The sequence below is a fragment of the Aotus nancymaae genome, unplaced genomic scaffold, assembly GCF_030222135.1.
Source record: "Aotus nancymaae isolate 86718 unplaced genomic scaffold, 86718_ANA_hifiasm-v0.15.2.pri h1tg000010l, whole genome shotgun sequence".
Classification (NCBI taxonomy): domain Eukaryota; kingdom Metazoa; phylum Chordata; class Mammalia; order Primates; family Aotidae; genus Aotus; species Aotus nancymaae.
The window spans coordinates 51304308-51318718 of NW_026988421.1; the positions used below are offsets into that span (position 1 = coordinate 51304308).

General features: G+C 33.3%; 1 protein-coding gene across 1 annotated transcript in view; it reads left to right on the forward strand.

The window, feature by feature from the left end:
- The window catches only part of PHYHIPL (phytanoyl-CoA 2-hydroxylase interacting protein like), a 71336-nt gene that overhangs the window by 44602 nt on the left and 12323 nt on the right, over nucleotides 1-14411 (forward strand). The gene's annotated exons all lie outside the window — the stretch shown is intronic.

The following is a 14411-nucleotide window of genomic DNA, read 5'->3' on the forward strand; positions in this document are numbered from 1 at the left end:
GTTCTGTGTTTTCTCATAGACTCAAGATAAACTAGGCAGGCAGCTAGTGCCTGCTTACCACTAATCGAAGACAAACTAGAAAGCATTCTCCAGGAGGGAGCAATGGGGGCAGGGTCACATATCCCGTATTTAAAGAATTGGTTTAACTAGTGTATGATATGCATACATTGCCTACTATTTTAGAACGCCCTGAGCGGTTTTCATCTCGGGGCCAGCTCGGTTTTCTTTACCGTTGTTCTCAGTAAACAATAAAATCCATCACACATGTTAGGACTTGCTCTCAGCAAGATGGCATTAATCTATTAATGACAGCAAAGCCCCCATGATTCAAACACTTCCAACTAAGGCCTCACTTCCCAGTGCTGCCACCTGGGGGACCAAGCCTCAACCTGAGTTTTGATGGGGACGAACCATATTCAAATCTTAGCAATATATTATACTTACTCAGTATGATAAGCTGGTCATTTTTAATTTTAAAAAACTATAATCCCTAATGAAGACAAAACTCTTAAGTACATATATACTTCACACTGTGGCATCAAGATATATAAAGCAAACATTTTAGACACATAAGGAGAAGATAGCTGAAACACAATGGTAGAAGAAAACCTCAAGAAGGCAAAAACAAAATAAGGGTGAGGAGTATCTGAATAGTTTTCCTTTTGTGGATCATGCTTTTAAGTCTGAGAACTCTTTGCTTAATCATAGGTCCCAGTCATTTTCTCCGATTTTTCCCTCAAACTTTTATTGCTTCATGTTTTAAAGGATTTGATCTATTTTGAGCTAACTTTTGCATAAAATGGGAGTTTTAGGTCAAGATTCACTTTTTGCTTTTTAAGATAAAATAAGATTTTAATTTTTGCCTATATATGTATAATAGCATATAGAATTGGTAAGGGTGCAAAAATAGGCACTCTAAAACTGTAATTGGGAATACAAATTGGTAAAAACCAATATGATTTAACATTTGCACTTCTTGGGATTTCTTCCAAGATAAAAAAAATAGATATGCCTCAAAATGTACTTAGAATAGTGTTGATTAAAGTCTTATTCCAGCAAAACACTGGAAACAATCTAAATGTTCAGTATTAGGATGACTGATGAATAGAATAGAATACTGAAAGATTAAATTTATATATAGCCATGTGAAAATGTGCACGATATATTGTTACATAAAAAAGTTACAAAATAATATGTAAATGTTATATATAGCGATATTTGTTTTTTCCTAAAAGTTCCAACAATGTTCAATGTTACCACTAAGAGTACTTTTATTTTGAGAGTTTATTATAAAGCAGAGAATAGTTTCAGTGTTTTGTTGCAGTTAGTATTTTGAGTTTTATTACTATCTTAATTAGTTTTCCTTTCATTGAATTTTAAAGTATTACAGTATTTCAAAGTTGTTTTTAATGAAGAGGAAAGCAATTTTCCCCAGCATACTGCATCTGTGACTTTGTAATGGAAGTTATTAAAACATATTTATTTAAACACACATATACATGTAATTACAATCATAAAATAGTTGTATCTGTTCTTTGTTAGAGGTTTTTTAAGCACTAAAACTTTAGGAAGGAAATAAAATATGAGAAAATTGCTCTTGACTGCTACTTTTAAGGGAGACGAACCTAACACTTACAATTTGTTTCTTAGAAAGATGGCTCAAGGCTTATTAGTTAAACTACCGTTATTAGGTTTGCAAACACTCTCTTTATTTAAATGGAGTCATTTAGGCCCTCTTAGTTACTGTGACTAAGATTTTAGGTTGGCTTTTATTGTAGCACTTAAAGAAAGATATTATGTAGAAGAAAAATTATTCATTGTGTTCAAGGCAAAACTGGTGGTGCTAAGGACCAGTGGTGCCCAGAATATGATGAAAACAGGAAGACTTCAATAAATTAGATATGTTCTATTGTAGTATTTGCCAGAGCACATCTAGTTTATTAAAATACTATTTTAATTATTATTATTTCAGATAAAACTCCTTTTACGGATTAAGCAAATTGAGGTGTACACTTCATGCAATAATCTTGAAAACCAAGTAACTTTTTTTTCACTGATTTATCTTTCTTAAAAGTGTACTTTACAAATCTCAGATTCTAAGGAATTTAGTTAAAATAAGAACTTTTAGAGTTAAATAGTTTGTCTTAGTGTGAAGCTATTTAAAGAGAAATATTGTGTGGTTATATGTGTGCATTGTATATTCACCAGGTTAATACACATATATACATCTATAAATAACAAGACAAAAATTATTACATTGAATGATTTCCATTGTGTAACATGTCCCTAATATTATTCTATTTTAATTATAATTGGTGGTGGTTGTTTAAAATCAACTTTTCAATTCTTAAGATAAAGAAAAAATATGGAAGTTTGAGTAATCTCTATTTCTTACAGAATAGGTAATTTATAGAATATATATATTTTTGTCTTTTTTATTATTTATTTCTTTACTTATATATATATAAAAAATTGCATTTTAGGTTCTGGGGTACATGTAAAGAACATGCAAGATTGTTGCATAGGTACATACATGGCAATGTGGTTTGCTGCCTCCATCCCCATCACCTATATCTGGCATTTCTCCCCATGTTATCACTCCCCAACTCCCTACCCCACACTGTCCCTCCTCTAGTCCCCCCCACAGACCTCAGTGTGTGATGCTTCCCTCCCTGTGTCCATGTGTTCTTATTGTTCAACACCCACCTATCAGTGAGAACATGTGATGCTTGATTCTCTGTTCCTGTGTCAGTTTGCTGAGAATGATGGTTTCCAGGTTCATCCATGTCCCTGCAAAGGACATGAACTCATTGTTTTTTATGGCTGCATAGTATTCCGTGGTGTATATGTGCCACATTTTCCCTGTCCAGTCTATCATCGATGGGCATTTGGGTTGGTTCCAAGTCTTTGCTATTGTAAACAGTGCTGCAATGAACATACGTGTGCATGTGTCAGAATATATTTTTTAAAGAAAAACTTCAGCCAAATTAAATTTAAAGTTTAATTGATCAATGAATGATTCATGAATCAGGCAGCCCCCAGAATCACAGCAGATTCAGAGAGTTCCCAGGGGTACCATGTAGTCAGAACAAATTTATAGACAAAAAAAGGGTAAGTGACATACAGAAATCAGAAGTGAGGTACAGAAACAATTGGATTGGTTACTGCTCGGCATTTGAACAGTTTGAACATTCAGCAGTGTGTGAATGATTTAAATACAGCTGCTGGGATTGGCCAAGACTCAGTCACTGTTACAGGTACATACTCCTTGTTAGGTTTTCAGTCCTGTCTACCTATTAAGTTAGGTTTCAGTTCATCACAAGGACTCAAATATAGAAGTATGGAGTTTTTCTCAGGCCATATTTAGTTTGCTTTAATAATATTGACAATAATTTACTGATACATAGAAATTCATAACACCACAACAACACTGGTTTTTATATGCATAGATTGAGGTATGTGATTTTGAAGGTAGATGTAAAATGGGCTTATCCTTTTGTATACTTAAAATGTTTTAGTGAGTATAGATCCTTTCAAGTTCCTTTCGATACAGAGCTAGCTTATGCTATGTACTCATGCATTTTCCTAAATACATGGATTTATACTGGACACTGACCAATATTTAAAAATTGCTTTTCCTTTTTATTTTGAGACAAGGTCTTACTCTATCCCCCAGGCTGGAGTACAGCGGCACAATCACAGCTCACTGTAGCCTTGACCTCCTAGACTCAGGTGATTCTCCCACCTCAGCCTACCAGGTAGCTGGGACTGCAGGCATGTGCCACAACACCTGGCTAATTTTTTGCATTTCTTGTACAAGCAGTATTTCCCCATGTTGCTCAGGCTGGTCTTGAACTCTTGGGCTCAAGCAATCAGCCTTTCTCAGTCTCCCAAATTTCTGAGTTTACAGGTGTGAGGCACTGAGCCTGGCCAAAAATTGCTTTCTTGAAATGTTTAAAAGTCACATTTGAACTAATTGAGAGTAAGAGGATACATTTTGATGAAATTGTATCTTAAACCTGTACCTGTGAACCCAAAAGGACAGATCTTGAAGTCAGAAAGTTTATTTTGCCAAGGTTAAGGATGCCCTGGTGACCTCAGGAGGTCCTGACAACATGTGCCCAAGGTGGTTGGGATACAGCTTGCTTTTATACATTTTACGGAGACATAATACATCAATTAATACCTGTAATATTTGCATTGGTTTGATCTGGAAGGGCAGGACAACTCAAAGGGATGGGGGCTTCCAAGTCCTAGGTAGATTTAAAATTTTTCTGATTGGCAATTGATTGAAAGAGTTATCAGTAGAAGGAAATATCGGGGTTACTAAGGGGTTGTGGAGACCAAAGTTTTATTGTGCAGATGAAACCAGGTCTATCTTGATGTTAATGTTGGAGGAGTATAATGAGGCATGTTCCACCCTCTCTTCCATTATGGCCTTAACTAGATTTTCAGGTTAACTCTGGAATGCCCTTGTCTGAGAGGAGGGGCCCATTCAGATGCCTGGCTAGGCTTTAGAATTTTATTTTTGATTTACATAATTATTGAACTCTATCTAAATCAAACACTAGTTTTTTTCTCTTAAAAATAATTTCTCAAGTTTTTTGATATATTTCTAGTCTTTTTTTTTTTTTTTAGCATTCTCACTTGGTACTTTCTCCCTATACAATATGCTGAATGAACTAAACTGAAGTTGCATTGTTCCTTAATGCTTTTTCTCTTGCCTCCATTTAGAGTGTCATGTCCTCAACTTTCCCATTGGTCTTCACCTGTTGAAATTTTACTTCTCCTACAAGGAATAATGTCACTTGTTTTCTGAAGTATTTCTTGATTTCCTTAATATTCCTTAATAACCCTAGTCTTTCAATTAGGTTTTGTGATTACTTTTATTATGGCATCTTCTGCATTCTTTACTATTTTATATCCTTGAGGCATGAGCTACTTCATACATGTTTGCACCTCTTCTATTGTCTACTTTTGATATGTAAATAATTAGTACCTAATAAAACTTTTGTAATAATTGATAGAAGTAAATTTGAAAATATACACATAAGCTAATTAGAGTGATAAACATCCCCAACCAGCTTTATAAATCTGAACTGTTTGTCATAGTGTAAGAAGCCACCTACTTCAAACACCTGCTTCAAGTAGCAAACAACAAATCATCCAAGGTAGATATTTTATTTAAAAATCTTCTAAGAAGAGAGAGTGTACATTCTTTAGTATCCTGGGGAAAGTTTCCTAAATTTAACATATAAATCCCAACAGGTTGTCTTCAGGAAATCTTACTCAAACTAAAAATACAAAAAAATGCCTTTCAACAATGATTAAATTTGGCCCAGTGTAAAAACTGTTTTAACAGTGAATGAATTTGATTTCTGAGTACCTGAGGTAATGACAGCCTCCTACATCCAAGTCACCCAACCCATCATCCAGATATTATAGAGATTAACAAAAACCAGTCACTTAGATTCTATACCTTTAGACTGAGACTATCAACTTTAAAATTACCTGTAAGTTAAAAAAATGTTTTAACTATTTCTTGAACCTCTAACCAAAGTTCATTTCTAGAGCAAATAGAAAAAGAGAGAAGGATCCAGAGAAACTTCAGGGCCAAAAAATATGAGGAGAATGGAGAGTCTAAGAGTGAATTAAAGTCATCTTCAGAAAAAGAAAGTTTATCCAAAGCACTGACTATAAGGAAGAGACTTAAAAGCACACCCAGGATTCATTCTTGCTGTGCTTCTGGGGTAAAGAGTGAAAAGAAAGGGGGAGATGCAATTTGGAAACTTTGATAATGAGTCAAGGAAGCAAGAGGGGAGAATGTAAGGTTTCTCAAGACAAAAGAAAATTAAAATTGAACACATGATCCCTTTTCTACCTCCTTAAAAAACACCATCCATTGAAAAACAAAAAAACAAACAAACTATACTACATGGACAGATGAGGGCAATCTTGAACTAGTAATCTCATAAACTACTTTTGTGCCAGCAGTCTTTTATGTAAATGAAGCTACTATTAAGAAGAAATCAGAAAAAGATAAACAAGATATTATAATACTCTGAATATCCTTAAACACCTATGAATATGAAAAAAACACTGATTCAAACTTGGAAAATAAAATCAGAAATTAAAGAGAAAAGGAAGAAATAAAGATTGATTGAACTCAGGCGGGAAATACAGATGAAAAAATTATATTAGAAATTACAAAGATTCTAAGGAAGAATAGGCTTGAATGAAAACATAATAGAGGCATTAAAGTGGGAAAACAACCAAGCAAATGAAAATGGGATAATGAAAGAAGTAAAAAAGGCTGGTAAGAAAGTGGTTTAAATGAGAGGCAAATAAGATCCAACATATATTTAATTGGAATCTCTTTTACAAAAAGAAAAATATAAAAGATCACAAAAGACAACTAATATTTACAACTAATCCAATAGAACTTTACAGAATAATCCACTCCAAGGCATATACATTGAAAACTGTTAGGTTTTAATGATAAAGAAAAAAATGATTAGAGCTTTCTAACTAAAGGAGCAAAAAACTTTTAAGAGCAAGAGAATTAGATTGATATATTATTCAAAATAAACACACAAAAGCAAAATAACAAAGGTGAAGCATTTTCAGGAAACTCAAGGAAAGAAAGTATATATTGACCCATTATGTACTTCAAGTATCAAAGCTATAGAGAAACCTAAAGAAACAAGAACTCAAGGAATTCTGCAGCCATGAGCTCCTTTTTTGCAGTCTACCAAGAAGTGAGTTGTATATATTTAATTGAGCACTTAATATTTCTAATTTTAGATACAATACTAAAAAAGGTGGAGATGATGAAGGAGGAAGAATAATATATAAAAGTATATTCTAGCAAAGGTGAAATAATATAAGAAATGGGAGAAAAGGGGAAAAAGAAAACTGAAATATGCTCATTCATTAATATATAAACAATCAATGGAAGCCAAAGGTTATCATTATCAGCTGAAAAAACAGGCAGTAAAGGGTTAAAAAAGAAAGCAGGAGATTAAGCACATTTAAAAAATATATAAATACAATGGTAAACATTAGAAGAAAAACACACTTTTTTCCTAAATACTAAAAGAAATTAGGAGAAAAATAAAGAAAACCCATATAGAGAAAGACACACAAGCACGACATAATGCATATAGTAATTGAAACATAATATGATACATTTGAGATCAACTATATCAGTAACATTAATAAATGTTAATAGACTGAATTCACCTGTTATAAGTAGAAAATTTATTTTTAAATTTGGTTCTCAAGGACAAAAATCCAACTATTTGCTCTATAAAAGAGAGATACCTAAAATGTAGTGATTCAGAAGGCTAAAAATAAGGGGAGAAGCTATTCAAGACAAATAGAAATAATAAGAAAGCAGGAGTTGCCATCCTTATAACCAGACAAGAATTCCAGCCAAAAACACAAAGAAGGACACTTTAAAATGATAAAAACCATAATTCACAGTGGAAGTATAGCACTTAATATTTATGAGCCAAGTTATAAAGCACTCACATTTAAAAGGAGAAGCTGTAAGAGATGGAAGGACACATGATATCGAAGTACCATGGTGATAAAAGATTTAACACACCACTTTCAGCCTGAGACAGATAAGATGGACAAAAATAAGGAAAACATACTAAAGAACATAATTGATAGATCTTATAAATCTATCTACATCTATATCTACATTTATACCTATATCTTTAATCCCTGATAGTAGAGAATGTACCACATATGGAACATTCACAAAAATAAATATTAATTCACAAAGCATCAGTAAATTTCATAAAGTAGAACGATTACAGACAACACTTTGATAATATGCAATAAGTAAAGCTAGAAATTGATAACAAAATTAAAAAATTAAAATGTATCTCTACTTTGGGGGAAAAAGTTATATTAATAAACTCGAGTATAAGAGGAAATAAAACTGAAATTACAGAAATTCTTTTTAAAAAGTTATGAAAACCCTACATATCAGAATCTAAGATATGCTTAAAGTACTGGTCAGAGAAAGAGGATAGGTTTAAACATTTATTACCAATGGGGGGCAAAAACAGTAGAAACACATGAAATAAATTTCTATTATAAATACTAGGGAAAACAACTATATAATTCCCAAAATAAAACACAAGAATGGAAATAATAAAGATCAAAAAAGAAATTAAAGCAGTAGAAAATAGAAAAAAATACTAAACCTAACTAACGTAACAGGATTCTGAGGGTCTTCAAAAAAAAAAAAGACAATGGAAACAAATGAAGGCCAGAAACTATGGGATTTGTTACTGGTTAAACTCTCAGACTAAAGACAAAAAGAACTGTAAGTAAATGTTGAAATAGTTAATAGGTTTTCCATAGTGGAATGAATCAGCAATTCAGAAACTGCTTCAGTGTATGCTATATTGAGGAAATAGGTAAATATATTATATATAATGAGAGTCGGTTTCTCAGGTTTCTCACTGTTGAAGTACGGGTTGAGAGTATCTCTAATTTGAAAATTAAAAATCTGAAATGCTCCAAAATCCAAAACTTTTGAATGCTCACATGACACTCAAAGGCAATATTCATTGGAGCCTTTCAGGTTTCAGATTTCAGATTGGCATTTCTAAAACTGCAAATATTCCAAAATCTGAACAAAAATTGAAATTTGTAACAGTTCTGGTCCCAAGTATTTTGGATAAGGTATACTTAAGCTGTATGTAGTTATACAGATGGTAAAGGGGAAAACTGGAATGAACCCTGTGATGTTGGATTAGAATTGTACGTATCATTATAAACCTGTGGTGTTTTTATATGTAAGTGTAGAAATATAGATATAAATATGCACACATATGCATGCATTTCCTATCTCTTGTAGCCATTGAGAGGGTCGCTAGAAGCAATGACACTCTTAACAGTAATGAGCATGCCTAGTACTCAGGTCTTAGTCTCTAAATGCCATCCTCTGCTAAAATTAGGGCTTAGCTCCTTAGAGAAATGGCTGATTCCAAGTCTGGGGTATGAAACTATAAAATAAGCCTAAAACACCTTGTTAATGGAAGAAAGTAAGCAAGTGCTCAAATAAGACAGGGACATGCCAAAAGGAACCAGCTTGAAGGGCTTATATTGGCCAAATGTGAGACAATTTGAGCAACACAATAAATAATAGTAACAGATTATCTTAGTTCATTTGTGCAGCTATAAAAATATATGTGAAGCTGAATAATTTACAAATAATAGGCATTTATTTCTAAGAGTTCCAATCCAGGGTCAAAATGTGAGCAGATTTTTATATGGGGCTGCTCTCTGCTTCAAGATGTCACCTTGCTGGATGGTAGAAGGTGGTCCGGGCAAAAAGGGCTAACCTATGTGTGAAGACTCTTTTATAAAGGACTTAATCCCTTTCACTAAAGAGGAGCCCTCATGATCAATCACTACCTAAAGACTCCACTTCTTAATGCTATTGCATTGGGGATTAAGTTTCAACATGAATTTTGGAGAGGACAAAAACATTCAAACCCACATTATAACCCATTTAATAATAGAATACCTGAGCCTCTAGTGTTATAAAAAATGGAGAAGTTCTTCCTTATAGGGGACCACAAGAAATAAATGTAGATAGTATGATAGAATATCACCATTTGGCAAGCTTATAATTGATTCAAGGAAGAATCATCAGTAGATACTATAATTAGTGGGGTAAAGTTTGATGTGAAACCGGACATTTACAGTCTCAAAATATGTCCCCACAAAATGCTGATTAATTACAAAGGGAAAAATAGAGGAACCTTGTAGACACTACCTTAGCCAAGTGATGAACATTAACTTCACCAGTAATGGAACAAACCAGTTATCACATACACAACATTATGTCTATGGTATTTCTGCCAAAAAAAGAAAAATCCCAATGATGAGGTAACATCAGACAAATTCAAATGGAGGAACATTCTACAAAATTATTTTCAAAGATAGAAGACAAACACAGACTGAAGAACTATTCCAGATCAAACAAGACATGATGGCTAAATTACACCCTGTGACCACAAAGTTTTGGGACTTCGTTTTTGCTGCTATACAGATTTTTTTTAAAACAAATAGTGAAGTATGAGGTCCATAGATTAAATGATAGGGTGATAGTAATTTTCTGATTTTGGTCATTGTACTTTGGTTGTGTAAGAGAATATCTTTCTAATAAAATACACATTTTAGTGTTTAGTAATAAAGGACCATCCTCTTGGCAGTTTACTCTCAAATGGCTCTGAAGCAAATGTATATGTGTATGTGTGGAGAGAAAGAAAGAAAGAGGTGGCAGGGGGAGACACAGAGAAGGTAATAGAGAAAATTTGAAAAAACGTTACCAACTAAGGAAGCTGGGTAAAGGGTATATGGGAGCTGTTAGTACTAGTCTTACAACTTTTTTGTAAGTCTAAAATTCTATCACAATAAAATTTATCTAAGAAAAGGAGAATGAATTCAAAACCAGATAGCAAATAAATGAAACAAAAGTGGCAAAATGTTGATGTTTTTTAAAGTTGGGTGATAGATGCATGGGGATTCATCGTATTATTTTGTCTACTTGATGTATGCTTGTAAACTTCCACAATAGAAAGACATTTAAAAGGGAATTAATCTACGGTGATCTCTTCATTGATAATGTGAATTTACTTTCTTCTTAAACACTCTTGTTTATTTAGGGCATTTATTTATAGGTTCGACTCAAACCCTAGTAAAATTCCATGTAACTTCTTTGCAGAAACGGACAAGCTGATTCTAAAATTCATATGGACATTCAAGGGACCCAGAATAGCCAAAATGGTCTTGAAAAGAACATAGTTCCAGGACTCACCCTTCTCGATTTCAGAACTTAGTACAATGGTCCAGTAATCAAGATGGTGCAGTACTGGAATTAGGGATAGAGATCAGTGGAATAGAATTGCGAGTGTAGAAATAAACCATATATTTATGGCCAGTTGACTTTGACAAGGGTGCCAAAGCAATTAAGTAAGAAAAGAATATTATCTTTTCAACAATGCTGAGATAGAGACATAGTCATATGAAAAACAATGAAGTTGGACCCCTACCTCACACCATATACAAAAATTCACTCAGAATGGATCAAAAACCTAAATGTAACAATTAAAACTATAAGACTCTTAGAAGAAAATAAATCTTCATGACCTTGGGTTAGGCAGTGTTTTCTTAAAATATAAGCCCACAAGTATGAGGAACAAAAGAAAAATACATAAATTGGACTTGGTCAAAATAATTTTTTGTGCTTTAAAAAAGCAAAAAAAACAAACCACAGAATGAGAGAACATTTTTGCAAATCATATATCTGATAATAGACTTGTATCTAGATGATAAAGGACTGTTACAACTCAGTCATAAAAAGACAACTCAATTTTTAAAAAGGGGCAATGGATCTGAATAAACATTTCTCCAAAGAAGATATACAAATAGCCAATAAACACATGAAAAGATTTCCAACACCAGGCCGGGCGCGGTGGCTCAAGCCTGTAATCCCAGCACTTTGGGAGGCCGAGGCGGATGGATCGCAAGGTCAAGAGATCGAGACCATCCTGGTCAACATGGTGAAACCCCGTCTCTACTAACACAAAAAATTAGCTGGGCATGGTGGCGCATGCCTGTAATCCCAGCTACTCAGGAGGCTGAGGCAGGAGAATTGCCTGAACCCAGGAGGCGGAGATTGCGGTGAGCCGAGATCGCGCCATTGCACTCCAGCCTGGGTAACGAGCGAAACTCCGTCTCAAAAAAAAAAAAAAAAAAAAAAGATTTCCAACACCATTAGCTATCAGAGAAATGCAAATTAAAACCACAATGAGATACCACTACACAACCACTATGATACCTTTTTAATAAAAAATGATAGATAATAGTTCCTAAGTTAAACATAGAAATTATTATATGACACAGCAGTTCCACTCTTAGGTATATACCTAAGAGAAATGGAAATACCTGTTGGCACAAAAATAGATTCACAAATGTTCATAGTGGCGTTATGTAGAATAGCCCCAAAGTGGAAACAACCCAATATCTATCAGCTGATGAATGGTGTATGCATACAGTGGAATATTGTGGTGCAAAAAAGAAGTGAAGTACTGGTACAAGAATGAAGCTTAAAAACATTATGCTATATGAAGAAGCTAGTCACAAAGGGCCACATATTGTATGATATCATTTAATATGAAATGTACAAAATAGGCAAATCTATGGAGACAGAAAATAAATTTGTGATTTGTCTAGGGCTGAAGGGAGGGGTCAAGTGTGTATGTGGGCAAAGTGGGAGGGATGATGGCTTAGGTGCATGAGGTTTTATTTTGGGGTAAAGAAAATGTTCTTAACTTCTTGTAAGTATGGATGCGCAAGTTTGAATCCACCAAAAACCATTGAATCGTATACTTTGAATGAGTGAATTATATAGTATATGAATTATATATCAATAAAGCTTTTTTTAAAAAAATTTGATCATTCTTATGTAAGATAACAAATTCAATGAGAAGAGAGCTGTATATAAAAAGTATTAGTGTAATTTGGCATTGTTTTCAGCTTGCATTTCAATAGTTGCTGTCATTAGAAACTGCTTTTGAAATGTTTGTTCTCAAGAGCAACTTTCATGTTTTGGATAAACAAAAGTACATGAAACCATTTATTCATTCTGCATTCAATTTAGCCAATCCACAGTGTAACCACAGATGTTAGAATCAATTGGCATGTAGAGAAACATAGCTAGAATTGGCTGTAAGATGAAGTCTTACTAAGGAAAGGAAGCTACTTGTTGAAGTATGCTTGACAGGACTGAGATAGTACTGGCTGGTTACTGATATTATTAGTGTCATGTGGATAACTGTTATTCATCAATTTTTAGAGACAGACTCATTGTCTTCCATCACTTATCTCAAAATCTCAAGTCAGTTAAAAACTGATTCACAGAGAGTGAAGAAAAAGAATGTTACCTGTGAACTTGTAAGATTTATCTAAATTAAATTTTTACCTGGCCTACCTAGGTAAGAAAGTCACATAGAAGTAAATCTTGTGGTTTGTTAAGAACTAGTTAATCTAGTAGTTTTGTGATGAGGAGCTTGAAAATGATTTTTAATTTAACTAATTCTTTTCTAGGCTTGAGCTTTATGTCGTTCTCCATGGGAAAAATATAATTTAAGCAAAGTTTTTCACTTACAATAAAAGTAACATTTTTTTTCTCTCAAATTGTAACAATTGGAAAAATTTTTAAAAAAGGAATTATGTTCTGTGAAATAATCATTTGTGACTTTAAGGTTGAAGAAGATAATAGTGGAAGTTTAAATGCAAAAAATATTAATAGTATCTTTGTGTTCCTATATTGAAGTTGTGTTTTTATTAAATTGAATCAAATGCAAAATAGCTTTATTTTTCTCTATATGATCCTAAATAACAATTGTAATTATGTTTTCACTCAGTTGTGAAATTATATGGACATAGTTCTACAAAAACTTCTACTATTGGAGTTCAGAAAGTTTTTCATTAATATTACTGATGTTTTAAAGACAAGTGGAACAGACTAATGGGTTGAAATGTGAGCTTTTCAAAATAGTACAAAATTACTAATTGCTAATGTTTGAGTGTTTTTTGCCTTTTCCTTTCCCAAGGCCATTATAAGGATTTCACTTGATTTCTTCCCTGCTCTTAACATTTGAAAAACTTTAGGCTAGAAGTAATTTGGGGATTCTATGCAATCTGATGGGGAGGAAAGTAAAGGTGGAGAAGTAATTTTTCTGGGAGTTTTGTGGAGAGGGAATGTGGAGAAACTGGACTGTGAAGAAAGTACATAGGAGAAGAAAGAAGAATTTTTAAAAGCTGGCTATAACGCAGCTTGAAATGAAACAACATGGGTCAAAGATTTAATGAAGTTGGGAACTGTCAAAAGGTTTATATCAATGACTGTCATGGAAATGTGGGGGAGGAGAGAACAATCTAATCTGGAAATGGAAAGTATTGCCACAAGGTGACATTCATTGTTGTTTTTTTGTTGATCAACCTTTTATTATTTAAGGAACAAGTTAAGTAATTGATTTATGGCCTACCATTTTTTTCTTACTTGAATAACAATTGTTTTTCTCTTTTGAGGCATTGAACATTATATTGGCCTGGAGAAGGGGAACATATAAAAAAATGGAGTAAAATTTGATTCTAGTATGTCTTTTTTATATATAAAACAAACTTGGCATGTCTTTTTCTTTTTGTCCTATGTTCCATCAAATCCTGCTTGATACTGTTAGCCAAATTGTTAGCATTTTCTCTAAGTGGAAGTGTAGAGATAATCTTTAAAGTAACCAGGTGTCATATCAATTCTTCAAGATTTTAATATCAATCACTATGGCAATCATCTTTTTTTCTTTTAGCCTTATTTGTTG